Raw genomic sequence first — 25166 nt, 5'->3', positions numbered from 1 at the left:
TAATTTGAAGAAGGGGGGTAGGACGATGTCAGAGATCAGGTCCAGTGAGCTCGAGACTGGGTTATTGTCTAGTGGTAACCCAGTGGAGGAGGATACGGCCCTTTTTAATCCCCGAGAAGTTAAGGTTTTTTATGCTCTCGAGGAGGAGTGTGGACTGGACGCTGGTAAGCTAGGTAGATTTAGGGATAGATTCCAGTTCCTAGATAGGGTTAGGGTTCGTTTGCTTGATGAGGGAGATCGGGCCTGTCACTTCTTTCCCGGTGAGGTTTACTTCTACGAGTTTGCCTTTGTCTGTGGATTGAGGCTCCCGGTTCATCCTTTCCTCATGGAGCTTTTGGACCGTTTCGGTATCGCTCTTGGGCAACTTATGCCGAATTCGTGGAGGATTCTGGTGAGTTGTATGGGGATTTGGTTGGCTGTCAATAACGGGGACATGCTCAAGGTTGACGAGCTTATTTATCTTTACCATTTGAAAGCGTCTAAGGAGCATGGGTACTACGAATTAGTGCCCTAGTAAAGAAGGACTAGGATCGTCAAGGGTTTACCATCCTCTTTTAGGTACTGGAAGTCCAAGTTCTTCTTTGTGTCTGGGGACGATTTTGAGACACCCTCTGGCGAATTATGGGGTGATCTCCCAAGGTTACGTCGTCGGTGGGAAACCCCGACTTTAGGTACGTCAACATTTCCTCTTTGTCTCTTGAATTCTGTTGTGCTTACAATTATGGCTGCTATTTTTTTTTTTTTTTTTAAAGTTAAGAGACGACTGAAGCTTAAAAGCAGGTACAAAGAGCGGGTGCAGAAGGCTATTGAGTACGTGCAAACCATCGAGAGTTGGGATGATCTTGTTGATCCCAGGACTCTTGCGTTTTACTACCTCGGGCCAGAGCCCTCTGCCTTCGTCTTGCGAAACCTCAAAATAGAAGGAAAAAAGAGTAAGTGCCAGCTTCGTCAGTAAGGGCCTCTTTTCCTCTCCCCTTTCTTTCTTGTGTTTTTATTCGGGACTAATGTTTTTCTTTCGACAAAAATGACATCCAAGTTTAATAAAGATATGTATGTGAAAATGAGGGCAAAGAAGGATGAGCCCTTGTCGAACATAGGGAGGAAGACCGTGCGTGTGACTGAGAGGGGTCCTTTTGTCACTCCGCCAGCCTCCGTCACTGCCCTTGTCTCTGGCACTGAGACGACGAGGACCGCTTCCCCGTCTACTTCAGTGGAGGAGCTCCCGACGCCCGTCTCTAAGAGGCCACGCCTAACGGAGAAGGAAAATGAGAAAGGGGATTCTCGTCATGCTACAATTTGGGCGGACGAGAGGCTGGCAGTTGAAAGGGCCCACAGTATCGTGATGGCGGATGATCTAAGGGCTTTTTCGGGGGTTCCGTTTAATACTGTTGTTGGTGGTTATGTCCACAAGCTTATTCAGGTAAAGTGTTTTTACTTCTCTAATGAGCAGCCTCCCTCCTTTTTTTTTTCTTTTTTTTTTCTTTTTTTTTTTGACGACTTGGTACTTCTTCTTAGGCGCTGGGAGAAAGCTTGCATATTGCTTCTAAGTATCTTACTTAAGAGGCCACGCTGGCATCTCTTGCATCAAGGGTGCAAGCTCTTGAGAGTGAAAATTCAAAGTTGAAGAAGAACCTCATCGACTCCATAGACGAAGCTACTACTCTGAAGGAGAGGGTTAAGGCCGTGGGTGACGATCTTAGGGTTGAGCGCCAACTGAATCTGGAGAAGGATGAGCAACTTTAAAGTGCCAAGGAATCGCTGAAGACAATCGCGGCTAGGTCTGTCGAGGCTTTTCAAACCACTGACGAGTATAATACTGTGCTCTTTAGCTGGTACTTCAGAGGCTTTGAGCTTCTTAGAAGATACATGGTCAAGCACCCAACTGGCATTGACATGGAAAGCCTAGACTTGGAAGAGGTGGATAAAGAGATGGCTGCCGATGAAGTTGCTCAGTCCGTGATTCCTGCTGGCGACACTTCAGAGAATGCTCCTGTTGACGATGCCCCTGCTGGTGATGCCCCTCCAGCATCTGAAGCCTAAACCTGTTACTTATGTTTTTTTTAAAAAGGAATATTTCTCTCTTCTTCTTTTGTTTGTCAGTCATTGGCCGTTGTGGCCTTTTTGTAAATCTTACTTTGAAATGTTTTTTCTTTTATCTACTTTGGGAACAAGGTTTTGACCCAGTGTTTATGGTTTTGTAAAAACAATGGTAATTTACTTGTTTGCTCTTTGTTCTAATTTACTTCTTGCACTTACCTGTGTTTGTGCTTGGCATGCTTTCATTTGCCTATGTGATGTGCTTGGTGAAGCTCCTATGTCTCTTTCTTTCCACTGTCATTTTTCGTTTCTGTGAGGTGTGTACTTTATGGAATAATGTATGTCAGTAGCTCATGTTCGTCACCGCAGAATCTTACTTCGTAGCTATTTTTGGCCTTTTATGACTTATGCCTTTTTCCAAGGATCTTGTCATTGTCAGTAGCTTACATCCGTCAGAGCGGAATCTTGCTACTTAGCCGTTTTTGACTTTTTACGACTTACACCTTTTTTCAAGGATTTCGTCATTGTCAGTAGCTTACATTCGTCAGAGCAGAATCTTGCTACTTAGCCATTTTTTACTTTTTATGACTTACACCATTTTTCAAGGATTTCTCATCGTTAGTAGCTTACATCCGTCAGAACGAAATCTTGCTACTTAGTCATTTTTTACTTTTTTATGACTTACACATTTTTTCAAGGATTTTGTCTTCGCCAATAGCTTACATCCGTCAGAACGGAATCTTGCTACTTAGCCATTTTTGACTTTTTTACGACTTACACCTTTTTTCAAAGATTTTGTCTTCGTCAATAGCTTACATCCGTCAGAGCGGAATCTTGCTACTTAGCCATTTTTGACTTTTTATGACTTACAACCGAATACACCTACTTGCAGAGAGACATTAGCTGAATAACTTATTTATTAGTTCCAATAATGAATAATGAATACATTAAACAATTGTGTTTATTGATGGTATCTCTTCAAGTGTTCAATGTTCCACGGCCTAGGGAGTCTTTGTCCGTCTAGGGTCTCTAGGTGATAGCTGCCCTTCTTGGAGTAATGGATGACTCGATAGGGCCCTTCCCATATGGGGCCGAGTTTCCCTTGTGTAGGATCCTTGGTAGCTGGGGTCACTTTGCATAGGACAAGGTCACCAAGGTCAAGTTGTCTGAGCTTTACTCTCTTGTTGTAGTAGTCAGTCATCTTCTGTTGATATTCCACCATTCTGCTATAGGCTTTATCTCTTACTTTGTCTAGGAAGTCCCGGTTGAGTCGCAAATGATCGTCATTGACTTCTTCATTGAATACTTCTCGTCTGATGCTGGTTATTCCTACTTTGACCGGAATCACAACTTCGGTGTCGTAGATGAGTCTGAAGGGGGTCTCTCCTGTTGGCGTTCTTGCTATTGTTCGGTAAGCCTATAAAACATTGGGCAATTCTTCTGGCCAGGCTCCCTTTGCATCGTCCAGCTTCGTCTTGATAATTTTGAGCAATGTTTGATTCATCACCTCTATTTGCCCATTCGCTTGTGGATGACCTAGGGACGAGAAATGATTCTTGATACCTAGGCCTAAGCAGAATTCCCTGAAGCCTTGGCTGTCGAATTGTCGTCCATTGTCTGATATGATCGTCTTTGGGATCTCGAACCTGCAAATGATGTTCTTCCATACAAAGTTTTGGATTCTAGCTTCGGTTATGGTTGCCAGTGCCTCTACTTCAACCCATTTAGTAAAGTAATCAATAGCAACTAGTAAGAATTTTACCTGACCTTTGCCTTGGGCCAGTGGGCCGACGATGTCAATTCCCCATCGTGCAAACGGCCATGGGGATGCAATCGTCGTTAGTTTTTCTATTGGAAGCCGCTGGATATTTCCGAACCGTTGGCACTTGTCACACCTTTTGATGAACTCTGCCGTGTCTACCTGCATAGTTGGCTAGAAATAGCCTTTCCGAATTATCTTGTTTGCCAGGGCTCTGGGACCAACATGATCCCCGCAAACACCTTCGTGGACTTCTTCCAAGATGTACCTTGCTTCTCCCTCGTCAACACACTTCAGGTAAGGCATGGAGAAGCCTCTTTTGTATAAGGCGTCGTTAAGGATCATGAACCTGGCTGCTCTTTTTTTGATCTTCCTGGCTTCTTCTGTATTCTGCAGGAGGTGCCTGTCCTGCAGGAAGGACACAATGGGTGTCATCCAACTGGTTGTACTTTGGATTGCGAACGCTGGGAGCTCTTTAATGCTGGGGTTCTTCTGGACTTCCATCATCAGGCCTGTTTCCAAGGCCCCTCCATCTGACGAGGCTATCCTTGAAACTTCGTCTGCTATCACATTCTGGCTTCTGGGAATCTGCACAAACTTTACCTCTTCAAACTCTTGAGCCAGATGCTTCGTTAGTCTGAGGTATCTCTGCATTCTTTCTTCTTTTGCTTCATATTCTCCCCTGACTTGTCCAATTACGAGTTTTAAGTTGCTTTGGATTAGGAGATTCTTAACTCCAAGCTCTCTTCGAGCCGTAATCCCGTCAGAATCCCTTCATATTCGGCCTCGTTATTGGTCGCTGGGAACTTCAGCTGAACTCCATATTTTAACTTTTCCATATCGGGGGTGATTATGACTACCCCTACTCCCCCTCTCTTATGGACTGACGAGCCGTCTATCTGTATCGTCCATTGCTTGTGTTTAACGGTGAAGTTATCCTCATCTGGGAGTGTTAATTTTGCGATGAAGTCTGCTAAAGCTTGTGCTTTTATAGCCGTCCTAGGGTGGTACTCAATATCAAACTAACTGAGTTCAATTGCCCACTGGACCATTTTTCCTGCTGCTTCAGGGTTGCTCATGGACTTCTTGATAGGTTGGTCCGTCATTACTAGGATGGGTTGCACCTGGACGTACTGCCTAAATTTGCGTGAGGCTACTATCAATGTGAATGTGATCTTTTCGATCTTAGGATACTTGGACTTAGCTCCTTGGAAGGCTTGGCTGACGTAATAGACTAAAAGTTACTTTCTGTCTTCTTCTCAGATTAAGGCTCCACTGACGGCCATGGCTGACACTACTAGGTACAAATATAGGCTCTCACCTTCCGTTGACGGGCTTAGAAGGGGTGGGTTACTCAAGTATTGTTTGAGCTCCTAGAAAGTTGCCTCACATTCATCGATCCAAGCGAAAGCTTGTTTTAAGGTTTTGAAAAAGGGGAGGCACTTGTCCGTGGCCTAGATACGAACCTATTGAGGGCGGCAATCCTTCCCGTGAGCTTTTGTACCTTTTTTATGGTCTTGGGTGATGCCATGTTGATTATGGCTTGTACCTTCTCCGGATTTGCCTCTATTCCTCTCTAGGACACCATGAATCCCAGGAATTTCCTCGAGGCAACGCCAAAAACACACTTACTTGGGTTCAGCTTCATTTGGTATTGCTTGAGGGTAGCAAATGTCTCCTTGAGGTCGTCTAGATGAGCAAGTTCTTCTTTACTCTTGACGAGCATATCATCTACGTACACCTCCATGTTCCTGCCTATCTGTTTCTTGAACATTTTGTTCACCAACCTCTGATAAGTAGCACTCGCATTTTTTCAGTCCAAAGGGCATCACCCTATAGCAATAGAGCCCTTGACTGGTGATGAAAGCTGTTTTCTCCTGATCTTCGTCAGCCATTTTTATTTGGTTGTACCCTGAGAAAGCATCCATAAACGTCAGAAGTTTATGCCCTACGGTGGAATCTACAAGCTGGTCTATTCTTGGAAGAGGGAAACTGTCTTTCGGGCAGGTCTTGTTCAGGTCTGTGAAGTCCACGCACATTCTTCACTTCCCATTTGACTTCTTTACTAAGACGACATTTGCGAGCCAATCTAGATAGTATACTTCACGGATGAAGCCTGTGGCTAGGAGTTTGGTAACATCGTCAGTGATTGCTCTGTCTCTTTCTGGTGCGAAGACTCTTCGCCTTTGCTTGACGGGTTTTTTCTCTAGGTCTATGTTTAATTTGTGTTGAATGACATCTGGAGATATGCCTAGCATATCCTCGTGACTCCAGGAAAATATGTCAGATTCTCTTTGAGAAGCTGGACGAGCTTCTTTTTCATCTCAGGACTTAGGGTAGTCCCTATTTTGATCGTCTTATTTGCTTTCTCTTCGGCCAATTCTACCGTTTCCAGGGTTTCCATCTTTTCTTCTTCCTTCTCTTCAATTGTCCATGTATGATTCTCCTTTGCAGCTAGGACGGCCTGGTAGCACTCTCGGGCTAAAATTTGGTCCCCCCTAACTTCTCTGATAGAGTTCTCTATCGGGAATTTCACCTTCAGGCAGTAAGTTGATGTGGACACCTTCCACCTGTTGAGTGATGGCCTTCCTATGATTACATTGTAGGAGGAGGGGCAATCTACCACCAAAAAATCTAGTTGACATGTCAATTGCTTCGGGTAGGCCCCCATAGTTACTGTCAAAGTCACCACGCCCCTTGGGATATACCCTGTCACCACTGAAACTAACGAGGGGGGAATCGAATGGATGTAGCCTTTTTGGATCAAGCTTCAACTGCTGGAATGTAGAGAAGTAGATGATATCAGCAGAGCTACCGTTGTCCACGAGGACCCTTTTGGTGTTGAATTTTTCTATAGTGAGCATTATGACCAAGGGGTCGTTGTGAGGTTGCTTCACTCCCCTGGCATCCCTTTCATTGAATGTCATGTCATGTTCAATTTGTCTATGTTTCAACAGGGGTGTCATGTAGACACTATTCACCTATCGTTGATATGTTTTCTTCAGGGACTTGAATGATCCTCCGGTGACGAGTCCTCCTGTGATCGTCTAAATTTCCCCGACCACATTCTGCGGAGGTTGAGATTGATGGTTGTCGCCTCTGGACGAGGGTTCTTACTGGCTCTTATTCTCATCTCGAAATTTAACGTATTCTCCCTTCTTCACAAACTTCTGTAACTTCCCCTTCGGTATCAACTCTTATATTTGTTCTTTTAGGTCTCGACAGTCTTCCATGTAATGGCCATGATCTTTGTGGAATCGGCAATACTTGTTCTTGTCGCAGACGTTAGGGGACGAGTATAATGGCCTCGGCCATTTAAGGTAGTGTTCATCCTTAATCTGCGTTAAGATTTTGTCAATAGGCATAACAAGAGGGGTAAATTTTACCGTTCTTGGGGCTTTGTCGTCTCTTCTTTTGCTCCCGTCACTGATCCGACGATCTTGACGATCCCTCTTTTGTCCCCTGCGCTCGTCATCCTTCCTCCTTTTGTCTCCTGTTCTTTCTGTGTCCCCTATGGCTGCTAAGGCATCTTCTGCATTCATGTACTTTTGTGCCTTCAGGAGCATCTCAGCCATCGTCTTTGGGGGCTTCTTTGCCAGTGATGCGACGAACTCCCTAGATCTGAGTCCTGCCTTGAAAGTTGTCAGCTGTACCTTGTCGTCAGTTTCGTCCACTTCCAGCGTTTCCCTAGTAAAGCACTTCACATAAGACCTCAGGGTTTCCTTTTCTCCTTGTTTGATGGTGAGTAAATGGTCAGCGGGTCTCTTCGGGCATTGTCCTCCAATGAAGTAACGTAAGAAAGCGTTACTCAACTGCTCGAAGTTGTCAATGGACGAGGTAGGCAGTTTGGTGAACTATTCCCTCCCAGCTCCTTTAAAGGTGGTAGGAAAGGAACGACACAATATCTCATCTAGGGGCTGCTGAAGCCCTAATGTCGTTTTGAAGGTGTTGAGGTGATCCTGAGGATCTTTGAGCCCGTCAAATGGCTCGAGTTATGGCAGCCGAAATTTCGACGGTACTGGGCATCCTAAGACTGCCGTTGTGAAAGGCAAGTCTGTTGCCCTGACCAACCTACCCACACTCTGGTTCGTCTTTTCTCTGATGGCATTTCTCAATTCATCCATCTCCTTCCTCATTTCTTGAAGGAGGTCGGAATTCTATTCTGCTAGAGTAGTGGGCCTCGGGTGGTCACTCCTCCTATGGCTATTTCCCTCATCCTCAGTGTTGTTTTTGGACCGATTCTCCTCTTGTTGAAGTCGCAGTCTCATTTCCTGATTTTGCCTAGTGAGCTCTTCAACAGCAACTGTGAGGGTCTGGACTTGCTGAGCCAAGGTCGCAGAATCTTGATGGGACTCCATCTGAAGGTAGCAATTGATTGGAAACTACTTTTTTGAATTTGAACACGAAAATAGCGGTTCCCACAGACGGCGCCAAACTGATGAAGCATGTGTTCGTTAGTCGAAGTGATCAAATGGAGATACCCTTCTGTTTATGTGAGAATGCTTTCCAAAGGTGGTCACCGGTGTGGTGCCTGCCATAGCGCCTCCGATGCCAAAGTCAGTTTATAGATAAAAATGCAGTGTCTCAAGATAAAAAGAATTACTATTGGTTTTTCGTACCTTCTGCCTTGCCATGTGTGGCCTTTATATATACACTCTTTAAAGCTTCTAACCGTTTGGGTAGTTATGGAGGTCTAAATACTTATTTTTGGAGTAACGCTTGATGCTGTGTAATGGCCCTTAATGTGTTCCAACGGCTCGTACAGTTGGCTTTTTAACCGTCTTGCATTGAACAGCGGATCTTGTCCTCGTTCGTGATGTGGGAGTCTTTGCTCGTCCGGATAGGTTCGTCATTATAATTAGCTTCGTCCATGTCAAGCGATTGCGTCAGTCCTGTCAGTTATAATTCATTCATTCCTTTGAACCGTTACAGATTTTATTTGTATTCTTTCCTTGTTCACCCATAATGCCTATCAAATTGGAACCGATAAAATGTCATCACACTCTCAATATCATTTACCTAAGAAATTTCAATAATATGAGCTTGCACTGACTATGACATGTATTATAGACCTCAATATTCAACCATTTAACTTTATTATCATGCAACTGCGAGAAACAATGACCTGTTTTTGTATCGTTAACCACTGATTCCTTCATAAAAAGCATGCGTTGAAGCAGTCCAATGTTTCTTTATTGCTGGAGAGTTGTCACTTGCTTCAAAAGGTGGAGATTGGCAAAGAAAAGGTATTAGGGGCAAGTGCAAAGCTTTTTCCTTATTCAAAAGCTCTAATTGTTTAAAGGGTTATAGAAGAGGCTAGTGACATCAAGGGAATAATTTTAATTTTTCTAATTTGGAGGAAGGTAAAGACATTGGATAACAAATGCTCACATACACAGACATTACACATACACTACATCAAAAAATGTCTATTACATCAAGTGTTAATACAACAAAAGACGTATATAGTAGTTTTAGATAAAATATCGCATCTACAAGTTAAAATGGTTGCAATAGTAACTTAAAAGTGTTAGGGTCCGGCTCCCCTCCCATTCAACTATCTCCCATTTAAAATAGATGAATGACATGTGGCACATAAATGATCCCAAGGTAGGAAAAAGGACACATCAAACCCCATTTATTTCTCAAGCTATCTTCTCTCTTCTCTTCTCTGCCCCTTCTCTGTTCCCTCTGCAATGTCACCTTCATTCAAACTACCTTCTTTTACACCGAGCACATTGCAAAGTGCCTAACCTAAGTGAGGAGGAAAGCTTTTAGGAGGATCTTGGTAGTAGAGCAATACTTTCTGGAGTGGCCTGACTGGATAAAAGGTAAGAGTTCAATGACTTTGGGTTCATCGCTGACAGTTGCAAGATTTCTTTTCTCTGATTTTTGGTGGCTTGATTCGGTGGTGGTGGAATGGGTCTCGGCTAGGGTTGGTGGTAATTTGCAACGCTGTTGTTTTGTGATTCCGATGCGGGTGATGTCTTTGGGTATTGATGGTGATGGCAAGCTATTAGAATTGTTTTGATTACGGTGATACTAAGACTTTTCTATGGGTTTTTTAGTGGGTATATAATAACACAACGCAGGGAAGATTTTTTTTTTTTTTGGGGGTATGGGTTTTCTAGTGGGAATGGGTTACTGATTTCGTTACTCATTTCCTAATTTTGATTGTCAAAGTTCACAAAATGAGTTGAATTAGATACTAGTTTCTAGCTGTGATTATTACACAAGTTTTGGTTTTTGAAAGTATTATATTTGCATTCATGTAATATATTAAAAAAAAAATGATCTATTTATTGATTCCTTTAAAGGGCTCAGGTAGTTTGAAACAATGATGAATTTGTTAAAAACTCTATGAATTTTTGTGTTGTGTTACGTTGCATACCCAGTTCATTGGCAATGGGTCGGCACTGAGGTGATGTAGCAGAGGGAAGAGAGAGGGCCAAAGAAGAAAAGATAACTTGAGAAATAAATGGGGCTTGACATGTCCTTTTTCCTACCTTTAGATCATTTATGTGCCACATGTCATTCATTTATTTTAAAATGGGAGAGAACGGGAGATAATTGAACGGGAGGGGAGTCGGACCCAAAGTGTTAAACTATTGTATCAACAATAATAAGTTGTAATAACTTATAATTGTCTACAATAGAAGTTACAATATATTAGGCAAATTGTTGCAATAACTTAAAATGAAATAATCATTGCAATAAATTGATACAAATTGTTTTTACAATCTATTGCAACGAAAATTTCGAATTAATAGCTTATTGCAATGAAGTTATCATTGTAATAATTTGATATTAATTTTTTTACAATCTATTACAATGACAAACACGTAATTGCAACGAATATTTCGTTGCAATAATTTGATATCAATTATTTCATAGTCAATCGCACTGACAAAATGAATTAATTATATTTTACAATAAAGATATCATTGCAGTAATTTAATCCGACTTATAACCTTAGGCAGCTTGTTGAGGTAAAAACAAAAACCTATGTTGTTGGGGGCATAACCACATAAATAAATTGTTGTATTTGTTATGTTTGTTTTCATATTTAGTGTCACAATTCTATTTTTCTTTTTCTTTTTTTCTTTTTTTGAGAAAGAAGCTGAATAATATTATTAAAAAAAGATCGGCTAAATTAGCCTGAAATACAGAAAAAAGTTGTGGTGGAACATCCTCCATCCACACTAAATGTTTGGAACATTAATAGCATGTCTAGCCAAACTATGAGCAACAAAGTTTTGTTTCACTATATTGGTAGTTATAGCAATAATAAGTTGTGCAATGTGATATTGGCATCACTATTTTTTACTTTTTTTGGTACCCTTGCAAGTTCTTGAAACATACAAATATATATATATATATATATATATATATATATGCATTATTTAATCACACATCCTTACATTGTGCAATGCTTGAATGAATTTTTTAGAAGTTTTCTACTTTTATTTGTTATTGGCTAGAATTTGTGACTTTTTAAAAATAAATGGCAAATATAATAGGCAAGATCACCATTGAGCAATTGTAGGCAATGAGAGTTTTAGTAGGGATGTCATTAACAGAACAAGATCCTTGGTCCCTTTGTAAGTGTTTGTTTCCTATTAATTTGTTTCTTCTCTTTGATTTGTATATTTTCAGGATATGCTTTTTGTAAGGTTGAAATTTATCAACCATCTTGTTGGCTTTATTCCGTGCTAATTTGCTTGTAATTTAGCACTTAGTAACCCTGTATTTAGGTGGGATTATTGTAAGGGTAGTGTGTGAGAAGATGTGAAGAAAAGCTCAAGTATGTGCAAGAAAGTAGGGTTTCGTGGTTAGGACTCGCAGCTGACTCGCGACCGGCAAGCCGCCAACTGCAGGCACGTGAGATGCACATATGGGGAGATGAAAGGTCGCGCCAGCTGTTGTACTACAGAACAAAAGTCCCAGGCTGGCCACTTCCCGTTACGTCGCGACTTGAACTCGCGACTTGGAAAAGCCACGAGGTCAAGCCGCCAATCAGCACTGTTTGGCAAAAACTGTCTCTTCGTATTTCAAATACACACCACTATATGTAGACCCTTATACCCACTAATTTGAGAGAGCCTCTAGAGAGAAAAATTGAGAGAGAAACCCTAGAGAAAAACAAGATTGCCTCATCCCCAATCTTCACTAAGAGACTCCTCAAATTCCTCTACTCTCTTCCTCTCTATTGATACATCCTTGAGAGGTTATTGACCAAATCATTTTCTCATCACACTCACGTCTGTGAGAAGGTCTTTTGGTTCTAAGGGAAGCAGTTTTGAAGGAACTAATATACATTGGTTGATGCTATGGTCTAGTAGCGGAATCCGGGAAGCTAAAGAAGAAATAGGTTCGGCGTAACCTCGTTGGAGCAAGAAGCTTGGAAGGCTTAGGTACTTGGGTAGATTAGACTTGGAGGGTCTTCTGCTGTTCATGTATCTCAACTACATTCTTTAGTGGATTATTTGACCGCTTGGAGGGCAGCAAAGTGGTTTTACGTCGAGGACTTCGGTTTCCTCTTCGATAACACATCGTGTGTTGTCCGTGTGTTTGCATCTTCCTTCCCTTTATCTTTGTCTTATATTTACTGCTATGGATGTGTTTATATTTGGCATAGATTAGTTATCAATTCTGTGATTGGCTTTTGTTCATGTTCCGCACATTAATTGTTTGATTATAAGGTTGAATTGATTTTTTATAATTTGGGGTCTAAATGTTCAAGGGTGTTTTATACACATACTAAACTTTCACTTTTAGTGTTATTGAAATTGTTTTGGATATTAGGAATTGGAATTGTCTTGGATCTTGATAAAAGCTTATAGGAGTTGAGATCGTTAAATTAGCTTCACCATCCCATTTCAGTTTTCAATTTACTCTTCTACCATATTTTTAGAAATCTATGCATATAGGACATAAATAAGAAAACTATAAAGTCAGTGCTATTATTCAAATGATTATTCAAAATGAAAATGGCATTGACTGTTTTCAAAAGCCAAGAATTTTGTAGGTTTAATCAATATTGTTAGAGATAGTCACAGTTCTCCTTTATAGCCCATAGTGAATTAATTCCTTGCCAAGACCCATTGTGGATGGTTGCTACGGCTCTGTTGAGAGCATCACATTTATTGGCATTAATTCACTTGCAGGAACCATGCTTTAAGGAGATTTTAGATGTGTTAGAACATATTCATGCTTTTGTGTATTATGCAGAAAATGTATATTATAGGACAGTTTCTAAACAGTGTAATAAGTTAGACAATGTTTTGGCTAATCATGCCAAGAAGCTAAGGAACCTATAGACTTGGAATATTTTCAATAAAATTCTATCACTTTTGATTAATAATAATAATAAAAAACTATTTAGTTTAATTAAGTTTTTGTCATTTCTAAAAAATAAAGGTAGGATATTTAACCCAAGGTGAGATTTTATTCCTCAATTTTCTTCTTTCTAAACCCTAGAACTTGCACCTTTTATGGTTTCTAGACCTTTCCCTTCCCTTTAAATGATCCAATTCTTGCTTTAACTCTTTGTTTGTAGTCTTTGTCATTCCAACCATAACATCATGAACTACAATGTCTCAAGTCTAGCCTTTGTTTAATATGAACATGTGACAGTGACTATTTTTTTTTTTTATTTATTGTTTATTTCTCTATAGTTTTGATTATAAATACATTTCCTCTATAGTTTTGTAGGGTTGCTCTGTCACTATATTCTCCCCCAAGGTTTTTTTTCCCTTTTAACTCACACCCTTTTAATTTTCATTATTAAATACTCATCTTTTTACATATCATTTGCATCTTTATTTATTTAGGGTTGTTTTCTAGTTTGGAAGACCACACAGATTTTTTTTTTTTTTTTTTTCCTTTTGGATTGTTTTTTTGTTTGGAAGACTGCACAAACAAATTTTGACAACACTACCAAGCCACAATGCCTTTGTGAACTGCACTCAGGCATGCCTTTAGGTTTGGTTTGACATAAACTTGAAACAAATGCCATAAAGATTTAGATTTTTAGCTTTTATATTCTTAATGTTTGAATAAAACCATATAGTACAATTTAAACATGTTTCACATAAGCTTTTGAGGTCTTACGTCATGTTGTATTTATATATGGCAAAAGATAGTACCATTTTCGACCTTAGCACAATTCGTACTGGTATTTTATTTATAAGTTAGATATATTGAAGCATTTTTGTGTATGAATAATCTATTTTGCTATTTATTTATGAATTTCATGATGAAAACCAATGGAATACTTATTTTCATGAATATTATAGAAATATTAAACTTTTTTAATAATTCAATAGTTGGGGTGGGATTATTATGAAATTTATTGACATTAAGAGTGTTTGGTTGTACATTGTAAATCTTTGATCAATTGGTATAATTTGGTGTTATACTTGATACTAATTTGGCAAAAAATTAAGCAGCTTGAAGAAGTTGAGAAAAGAGAAGAGCCTAAGAAAGGGAGGAAATACATTCTTGAAAAGCATTGGATAAAGCTTGAAGATGTAAGCACAATTGTATATTTATTCTATTTACTGGTTCTTTTGTAATACTTATTAAACCAAATGTAACACATTATGATTATTGTAATATATTACTTCATAATATTTGTATTTATCTCATTTTTAATGATTTTCTGTGTAATATTTTGATTGTTTCATCATAATTACATGTTTCATCTTATATTAGAGCCAATTTAGCTTTCAATAATTAAAATTTGAGAAATGTTTAAACCTGAACATGTTAACATTTGATTTAAAACAATCTCATTCATCGCACAAGTTAGCAACTAGTTATAAATAAAAAAAATTAATGCATGGTCAAATTTATATATAACTCAAAATGAAAGTATGTTTGCGTGTGTTTTATGTGCATCGGAAGTAGAGGTATTTATAGGATGTTGATTCTCATCCAAATTTCACATGTTTTGATCAATGCAGCATCATAGAAACAAAGACCTAAAACAGTACTACATGTCATACAAACAAGAATACCAACCAAATATAAGTTTTGTACTAAAGATACAAGTAAAATTGTACAAACAAATTGATTCCTATAAAACCATTTTATGCGCAAAGTTATACAAACATTAATCTAAAGTAAACCCATCCAAGCTCCGAGATTCAAAACTTTAACACTAACCTTAAAATAATATCAACCATTTCAAGCTTTTAGGAAAAATAAATCTTTGGTCACAAAATAACCATTCAACCACAAATTCTAAATACAAAGATGGCAATATGTGAAATACATGAAGAATAAGGTTAGAGAGAGAGAGGTTTAAATACAAATATGAGAAGTTTTACAAAAAACTGAATGGTGTATCGTCACAAGGGTTAGGACTGAGGGCATTATGATCTTTTTACACATGTAATATCCTTAGGCCATCCTGGTCTTACATGTGTACCAACCATAAATGGAAGTGAATTAAGGAACAATAATGGCCGAAGACAAGACAGCAAAAATCAATCCAAACATGGAGAGATGCTGATAGGCACAAATGCATATGCCGTTGACAGCGCCAACGGATCAAGATAAGACTCACCTTTTAGAGGTACTACCTGCAAATTTAAAGTGCAAGGAGCATTACCATCGCTCAACACCAGGCCAGTCCACTGAAGGACTTTTACAAAATGTGAAGACCTCCCATCGGCTCATCACCTGCAATAGAAAGTCCTTAGCCCAACGTTGCACATCTAGCAATAATGACGCACTACTAGTGTACCATCCCTCAGCATGCAAGACCCCAATAGGATAGCAACATGTGTACATGGTCAGAAGCTTCCTTGGCCTATCAAAAGGAGTAAGCTAGCCATTGAGAACAGAGAGACATTTTGGTTGATAAAGATCCTAGGGGAATAAAGGGGATTATGGGTAGGATAGAGAGTGATTTTGTAACATTTTTCCATTAATAGTAACATTCTCAGAAGCAAAGGATTTAACATTTGCTCCAACATGGGTTTTCCATGTATTTCATTGTGTCTTGCATGCCTATGTTGCTCTATTGCTTATTTTCGCGCATTTAGCCATAACTCCTTAAATAATGGCATTCTTGATGTCCTAGCAAACACCCCTAAGTCTAAGCTCCCACATACAGATAGTGTTAGAAAGCTAGATTTAAAATATTTTGGTGATTTTATGCTACAATGCTTTTCAATTTTTTCTTTTCTTAAAAAAAAAAAATAATAATAATAATAATAATAATAATCTTGGAAGACCTATTCCAAGTTTGAGCACTACAACAAAGAACATAGTGAAACAATTTTAGTCAATTCAAAGATATGTGAAGAAAAAGCTTGAGGAAACCAATGCAAAGTATAAGATAGCAGTTGATAAACATCAAAGGCACAAGGTGTTTCCAGAGGGGGACATGGAGCAAAGAGAGATATCCAGTTGGTACTTACAACAAGCTGAAGCCAAAGAAATATGGTCAATTATGAATAAATTCAATGACAATGCGTATGTATTGATATTCCTCGTGATATGGCAATTTTGAAATCATTTAATGTGGATGTTGTACAAGTACTATCCATTGGGCGAGCCAATAATGTATCCAGAAATTAACTGAAGGGCAAGTTCTTCACAAGTGGAGGGGACTAATATTGAACACGTATCCCTGTATTTTCTTGAGAAGTTGGACATTCAGAAGTCAAGGTGGAGAGTCGCGTAATTGAATAGTTTGTTTGTTATCGCTTATTTTCAAACCTAAATTTAGTTATTTTATTTGGGTAATTTAGTCTTTTTCTGATGTCATAGGAAATTTAAGGGTATCTTTATTTTCAAGGGAGCCTATTTGAAACCCTAAAGGGCTCCTATAGATATTTGTATCTCTAGACTAGTTTCAGTAGACTAAAATTAAATATCTTGATGAGATTTTTTAAATTTCTAGTGGATCCTAGGTTTATTTTTCTTTGGTTTGTCAAGGCTTTGTAAAGCTAGAACTATATCTAGCCTATTGTGTTTTTGTTCAGCATTACAAAGTGTCATATTTCTTATCATAATTGGGTTTGTTGTGCTTGATTTGAATTTTTGCTAGCTTCTTGTTCTCGGCCATAATCCTCCATCAATAATTGGTAGGCACTTTTAATCATGGAATTATAATTATTTGTTCTAATGTAGATTAATCCATCATCTGCAATTCTATAGATGAATGAAATGCATTTGATTTCCTCTCCTTCAACTAGTAGAAAGATATAGTGAGTTGGAATTTCCATAGTGTCAGTTATACATTAATCAACTCATCTCCTATGGCATTCACATATAGTTTCCTATATGATGTAGGAGTAGGAATCCATTTATCTTTCCATATCTATATGCTACTTTTGTTCCTCATTTCAATCATCTTCCTTGCCTCCATGATGCTCCACCATGCCTATGAGTCATTTGGTTTAACTTTGGTCTCAAAAAATTGTAGACGAGATAGTTTCTCATTTTTAGCACTTTGAGTAACAAGGTTGGTTTCTCTGTGAGGAGTTGCCATCCTTGTTTTGTCAAAAGTGCGAAATTAATGACTTTGAACCCTAGCAATCCTTTTGCTTTTGTAGCATAAACCTTCCCTCACTTCATCCAATGAATACCCTCATCTTTTCTGTTATGAACCCACCAAAATTGAGTCACCATACACTTTTGAGCTACATCTTCAACCTTTTGAACTTAGATATTGAAACGCATTACAAACTCAATAAAATATTACAAAGTTATGGAATTTTCCAACTTAAATTTTCACAACAAACATAAACATAAGCATAAACATAGTTAATTGGATAAAATACTATTTTTGTCTCTAAACTTTATCAAACTAAGAAGTTCATTTTTTTTGTCCTAAAACTATTGAAAAATTCATCTTTTGTCCATAAACTATTGAAAATTTTTTATTTATATCCTTAAACTTTATAAAAAATTTGTTTTCCACCCCTAAACTATTGAAAAAAAAATTTTCTTTTTTCATCCCTATTTTTGTCTTTAAACTAATGAAAAAAATTCTTTACAAAGTTTAGGATGAAAAAAGAATTTTTTATAGTTCAGGGATGAAAAATAAACTTTTGGTAAAAGTTAGGGACCAAAATAATATATAACCCTAGTTAATTATACAAATAACAATGAGATAATAATTTAGATCAAAACATTCACATAACTATGATTGTATAAACCACTTGATCTTGAAAAATATATGCTTTGTTTTGTTGTTGCTTTTATTAGGAATAATATAGTATGAAATGATTATATCAATAGTCATGGGCATGTTAATGATCATTTAATAATTTATTAAAAGTAATAAATTCAGAAAGCATGTTCTGTAAATTACCGATGGAATGAGATCAATAAAAAAGAACGAAAGCGTCTGACCCAAGTTGAAAGTGAACCCTCCCACAGTCACTAATGCGCCACATGTGGTTATTGAGAAACAATCACCTATGAGTATGGGCCTAAAATTAGTGACCATACCAACCCCGAAGGCAACGCCTACTCGTAACATTTAAAAGGTAAACTGACACTGGGTGAATGGTACCAAAACCGACTCGAGCAATAGTCCGAGTTGGTCCAATACATTAGGATTCTTGCCTTTATGGTGTGTATAAATATAATTTCTTGTGCCTAAAAGGGCTTCAACTGATTATTCTATCATTATAAATACTAGTGTTTAACCCATGCAATGCGCGGGATCGTTTAACATGTTAACGAACTTTGCATCCAACATAAACTTAGTTATCATACTTCTATTACATATATTCAAACTTAAATAACGTAGTCTATTTAAGCATATAGTGTCCAATATCCCCTAAAATTTTTAAAAATTAGTTTCTTCAAATCATTCGTGTGTCTTCCCTGTTATGAGAGACTCTAAAAAAAAAAAAAATATATATATATATATATATGACTTTAAGTAGTTAAAACTTACATGACAATTTCAAATAGCAAGTCCGCTATTCCTAGGAACCACAATGAATCACACCAAACTAAAACTTGCAAGACAATTTCAAATACCAAATCTACCATTCCTAGGAACCACAATGAATTAAACCATGAGATTAGAGAATTTCACAACCAAAAAGTTTAAAAGAGAAAAAATGGCTACTGGTTTGTGAAACAAAAAGTCAGAAAAATATTAGTCAAATAATAATATGCATAATCAATAGTACATTGGAATCTCAAATTGTAAAACCAAACCAATGTATAACCCTTAAAAGGGACATTGAATGCAACTTTTTAATCGCAAAAGAAAAAATGAAAAAGTTGTGGTGCATAATCAAGCCACAATATATAAACAAAACAAAATTCCACCTGCAACAAATAAAATGCATAATCAATAGCAGATGGGAATCTCAAATTCTAAAACCAAACCAATTCATAAGTCATAACCCATAAAAACAACATTGAATCTTAATCTTGACCCTAAATTTCAATTGCAAAACAAAAAAAGAAAAAGAAAAAGCCCACAATCCCAAAAAAGCTGCAATGATACAGAGAAAATTTGTTAACAACAAACCTCATAGTGATAAATAAAGCAGATATATTAGATTATACATACACCCAAGTTATGGAATTCATGAAACTTTTCACCCAATATTATGTAATCATCTATTCATAAAATAAATAAATAAAAGTAAATCATCTATAAGTACTCAAATCAAAAACACTAAGACATACACAATAAAAACAATCATACCGTAGATTATTCTTTTGAAGGTAGTCATATATATTTTTTGTTTTATTTCAATAATCTATAGGAAGTGAATCTTATGATTCACAATATTCAAGAGGGTGGAATTGACTAATCTCTGTCTTAGTTACACAAAATGTATCACTTTTTGTAAATGCAGGACTTCCGAGTCCATTTCCTATTGTCAGTCCTACTCAAACTGTGGAAGCTTTCCCTCCAAAAAGTAGCTAAGGTGGGGATTCTGCATCTAGGAACTTGCAAGATGGAAAAGCACATGGAACCTGTCCTCATCTTAACTCTAAAACTATAGCAGAGCAAGGTTCCTATACTGTTGTAGATTCCACATAACACAATCAATTAGCTTTGACTTAAGAAAGAAAAAAAAAAATTGATAAGAGAATGATTGGAGGGAGGAAAAAAAGTTATCACAATGAATCAACTGCAAATTATCTACCACCCAAGCATCAGTGCTACATAATGAAATATTGCAGATAATTTCTTTTAGCATTCTCCTTAAAAAAAAATTTCAAATCTTCATTAAAGTAGAAGAGCCCAACAATCTGACATACATCATCCAAAATACAAAGCCTATCAAACTCTAAGATGCATATTATAAGCCAATTAACAATGTGCTTGTTACCAAACCAAACCACCTTTCAAACCCAAGAAAAACCAGAATAAAAGGCTTCCAATCAGACCGACAAAGGGTACATACAAAAAATGTACCTAACTCTATCGTGGAGGAGAATGCACTAAGAAAGTCCTCACAAATTTCGTACACAATTAAAATTAATCCCACTTCTATCTTAACAAAAAACTCTCCAATGCTAAATAACAAAATGATACCAAAAAGTATAAAAATATACCTTAATATAAAATAAAATAAAAATGCCATAGGAGACTATTTTTTTTTTTTTTTTTTTTTGAGAGAAACCATTAAAGCCAATTTGAATCATTAATTTGAGCTATAAATACTCCATGACAATTTGCTGTCATTGTATGTGGGGTTTGATACGGACACTTTTAGATTATTGTATCCAAATTCATAGGTATATTCTTGAAGGTATTTTTTTACAGTGAGGGAGATTCGATTGTGTTATTTAGAACACAATAATTCAACTTACAGGTGAAAACATTTATCATAAAATTCATCAATAAACATAACAAAATAGGTATCAAAACATCAATCAATAACAATAACAATTTTTTATAAAATCAATCAATAATCAAAACACATACATTGATAACCTGAATAACACAGCCCAACTAAGCAAGGTAGGTAATCTCAAAAGTATTATCACACAATCTTCAAATCAAAGGGACCTTATCAGGAAGGCCATGGCTTAAAAACCAAATTTGGATTTTATGCTATCGACAACAGCATCATCTACTCGGAACGCCTGAGTTAACGTTTCATTAGGCATTGCGGGTTGTGAACCAAAGAGAGTTGTTGAGGCAATCACAACCCCTGGCATGTGACTTTTGAAAGAAGTGAAGACAACGCATGATTGCCAAAGTTAGCACATTGCCTTACTATTTGGATTTTCTTTTTTAATAATTCTACTATTTAAGCCAGATGACTATACCATCCCAAACCCAATAAAATGGCACATTTATTCATGACCAATCTGCTGTTAGATCCTATAAAAAAAATCTGCAATTGAAAAACATTTAGCAAAAGAATTAAAAATAAAATCTACAGTCAACTAAAATTTAGCCAAAAGAAAAAAAAAAATAGCTATAAAAAATATGGGAAAGTAATCAAAGAAAGAGAAAGAATACAGAAAGAAAATATGTGCAAAAAACATAAGAAAAAGAGAAGGGCTGTAGAGGCCCTTAAATGCCAATAACTGGCAGCTCTTTCATCTCCTAGTAAGTTTTCATTTTCATTTCTTGTACCCTTCCCTCACCTTAACTAATTAGTCACATAATAAATAATCTTCATTTTGATGTTGCCCCATATGCTTAATTTGAAAATAATAGTCATGTTAATTTGAAAATCTTCATTTTGTTTTTGTTTTTGAATTATTTGTTCTTTGTCATAAATCTATGTTTTGAAGTTTGGTTTTACTTCCCATTTGATCAATTCCTTTCTTTCTCCCGACAATAGTTCCTCCAACATTTTCTACCTTAACAGTAATACCTTAAATGTAATCATCTATTTAAAGTTCCAGTTAAGTTCTTAAAATCTCCTTTTCTAAGATTTTCTTTTACCAGAGAACATTTGCACTTATAGTCTTATTTGTGTTGCTGTTAAGGAAATCTTTGTTCTAAATCAAAGCAATTGCAAACAGAAAAGAGATTTCATTGAACAATGAAATAAAGAGGAAAATTTAGGCTATCATACCTTTCATTTTATTGTAGAGAACCCAACAGTAATTCTCCTATTAGAGAACCCAATAACTTTTCTGACAGGGAAAAAATTTAAATTAGTGATTCAAATAAATGACATTTGAAAGTTTGAGAAGATAAGCTAACTACCCGTACCCATGAGGCGTTCAACAAAACCAAACAATGCCAACAAATTGTAGTCAGCAGTATTTACATTTTTTTTTTTTTTTTTGGGTTGAGATAAAGAAAGAAATTTTATTTGACAAAAGGGAAATACATGTAAAAGCACATAACCCCATAAGCATAAATACAGGGGAACAAAGACCTATTCTGCAAAAAACAAAATATGCAACAAAATAAATACAACCCATGGACATACAATACAGAAACAACAACAGATATTACACTCAGCCCCCTATAAATAGCATTCAACAGATATTACACTCATAGCATTCTTAATTTTCATCAATCTTGTATTCCCAAAATAAGACTGCACTGAACAGAGCGGCAATCTAATAGAGGCAAATGAATTGCAATCTACACTTACAACTAAGTTCAAAATTAGAATCACATATATTACAACACTTGCAATTCATGTTGATATAAGAGTCTTAGGATGCTCAGAGATTATAAAACCATAACCTATGTACAGAAAAATTAAATCTCTCATAATCTGAAATAAATCAGAAAATTAAGTAAATAAGAAAAGGGTATGAAGAAAAGAAATTGGTGCGTAATTCTTAACCCTTTTTTATGCTACAATTAAATGAATTCAAATTTCAGGTGCAAACAGGAACTAAAATCTACCAAACAGGGGAAAAAATTTTCTAACCAAAAAACAATAATCAACAGTTTCAGGTGCAAACAAGAACTAAATCTAACAAAAATCTACCAAACAGGATTAAAAAAGTTCAAACCAAAAAACAATAATCAACAAAACAAAACCCAAGAAATTTAAATTAAGAATAGAAATTCCAATGATTTGCCTTTCCACCTACAAACCCAAAAAAAGAAAAGCTAAAGAAAAACCCATTAATTTTTTATTACATAGATCGGAATTGAACTCAATCAATGACAAATGAAATCTACACCTGAATCCAAGAGAGAGTTAAAAACAAAAACCTAAATTTGTACATGATAAACGCGGAGTGAAACGATTGGGAGCCAGATCCACATCAACAACATCCCTTGCTACAGGTAGCAGCTACAGTGCTCTTTGAATCCTCGCCGTACTTTGCATCGAAATCAACGGTGGTTACAGAAAGCTGATCGGAAGCCTCATCGGTTGGTTCTTCCTCTTCTTCTTATTCGAGGCGATCTGGTGGGCGTAATGGCAGTAGTAGTGTCGTCTTCTAGGGTTTGTTTAGGGTTTTCTTCTGTAGTAGCAGTAGGGTTGAGGTTGAGTTGGTCTGATGAATCGGTGGCCGTTGTGTGAGGGAATCAGAGATTGCGTGAGAATGGCACCTTTGATTGCTTACTTCTTTCTCATCTAAGTTTTGGATTTTGATTTTGGGGGAAGGAGATGGTTTTGATTTTTGGGTTTCTGAGAAGAGAAAGGAGTTACAGGTTTTAATTTTAGTTTTTAGAAGAGAATTGGGTTATGTTTTGCGGTAAACGGTGTTTCGGGTTTGCAAAATCGTTTTTTGAAACCTTTTGATTTCATCGCCACTCTTTCTCTACTTCTTTCTCCGTGTCCTCATCGCCTCTCTTCGTTTCATTGGGAAGTCAGAGTGAGTCTGAAATTTCAATCGGGAAATATGGCGTTTGCTTTTTAGGGTTTCTGTTTTTTTTTTTTTTTTTTTTTTTTTTTTGGTTTTCTTTATAAAGCGGGTTTGTGTTTTTTATAAGTTCCTCCCAAAACGACGCACTGGGCGACACTTTAAAGGAAAACTGTACATGTGTTAGCATTTTAAAGGGGCTTTTTTTTTACTTACGTGTCAACACTGGTAAAAGCTTTTGCTATTATATATTAGATATTAGATATCAATTGATGCTACTCATTGAAAGAGCTAGACCAACCATTTTTTTCGGGTGTATATGGACATACATCTTATTGACCTCACAAACATATCAAAAAATATTAGAACTTTTGAAGAGCCCATATACAAAGAGTAAAATCTTAAGAATGCACTAATTATCCCTATTTTACGTAATGTTCATACTCTTGGCCTATGATTATTATTATCTATATATATATATATATATAAAACCAAAGCTTTTAAAGCACCCACAATTTTTCACGTCATCATTTAATTTTTTTCTACTTTTTAAATTTGATTTATATGTTTTGATTTTTTTTCCAACCCATTTACTCACATGCATTATTAAAAATAAAAAATAAATTTCATTTTTTCCCCCACCAAATACATGTTACAAAACCCGATACCCTTTAAAACCTAAAACTAAAATTCAGACGCTATCTCCTTCGCCTAAACCTAAAACTCACCCTTTCCTTTCTCCAAAATCAAAACCCAAAACTCAAATTCTGAGAGTGAAAGTCATTGGGTAAAGAGAGATCAAGAGAAGCAAGTCCGTAAGGTAGAGAGCCACCACCCACTGTTAGGCATGCATTTTGCCACCATTAGACTACTGCTGGTAATTGTTTTTTGTTTTAAAAATTTGGACATTATGATTTAGGTTTTGGGTTTTTCTTGAGATTTGTTTTTATTTAGCCGTTCATGGTTGGTAGTGTTGGAGAATTGGAATTATTAGGATGAGAAGAAAGGAGGATGGTATAACCCAAAAATCAAAATTTCTTTTATGGGTATTGTTGCATATTGCTATATGACTAAAATATTTGTGTTTTTGTGGGAATTTTATTTTTGTTTTGAAGGTTGCGGTTGGTACTATAGCTGTTTGAGATTCGTAACAAGTGTTTGATAGAATGTCTGGGAGAGCTATACTCTTAGATGTTTGTTCTCTGTTAGTGTTGGCAATCATAGTTTTAAATACATGCGTTTTTTGTTCACGAAATCTTTAACCTCATAATCAATCTTTTAATGCACGCATTGTACTTCTTTTAACCTCATAACCTCATAAACTGAAGTACAATTCTCTTGATTAAAACTTTCAAAGAATTTATTGCTGATGGTGGATAAAATCAGTTTGGTTGAACACTTCGGCTTCGGTGGGCTACGACGCTTGCAGAGGCCTGTAAAAGAAGAAAAAGATCAAAGGATGACCGGGGTGGACCGGTCAAATATCCTCCGATGGTGAAGTTAGTGCCTTCCTTTGTCTGGAATTCTCACTGTATTGTGTGTAAAGATCTCAGAATATCATACCTTTACGTAGTTCAGACCGGTCCTTATATAGGGTACTTTAGGGCGGTTATTGGTCCAATAACTTCCCCCA

At 36.9% G+C, this 25166-nt stretch overlaps 1 long non-coding RNA gene across 7 annotated transcripts; it reads right to left on the bottom strand.

Moving 5' to 3' along the window:
• Positions 1–15010: 15010 nt before the first annotated feature.
• On the bottom strand, positions 15011–23644 carry LOC112001778 (uncharacterized). Of its 7 annotated transcripts, none has more exons than XR_002881818.2 (3): positions 22938–23644; positions 21832–21892; positions 15011–15484 (listed from the first exon to the last, which is right to left on the bottom strand). It is a non-coding gene; the product is annotated as an uncharacterized LOC112001778 (long non-coding RNA). The 7 variants fall into 7 exon arrangements; XR_010624773.1 differs by lacking the exon at positions 15011–15484 and adding an exon at positions 15491–15614; XR_010624774.1 differs by lacking the exon at positions 15011–15484 and adding an exon at positions 15622–18235.
• Between the last annotated feature and the right edge of the window lie 1522 nt (positions 23645–25166).

The sequence above is a fragment of the Quercus suber genome, unplaced genomic scaffold (genome assembly GCF_002906115.3).
Source record: "Quercus suber isolate HL8 unplaced genomic scaffold, Cork oak 2.0 scaffold_483, whole genome shotgun sequence".
Taxonomy (NCBI): domain Eukaryota; kingdom Viridiplantae; phylum Streptophyta; class Magnoliopsida; order Fagales; family Fagaceae; genus Quercus; species Quercus suber.
Note: the sequence above shows the minus strand (reverse complement) of the source record. Positions and strands in the feature narration are given on the sequence as shown.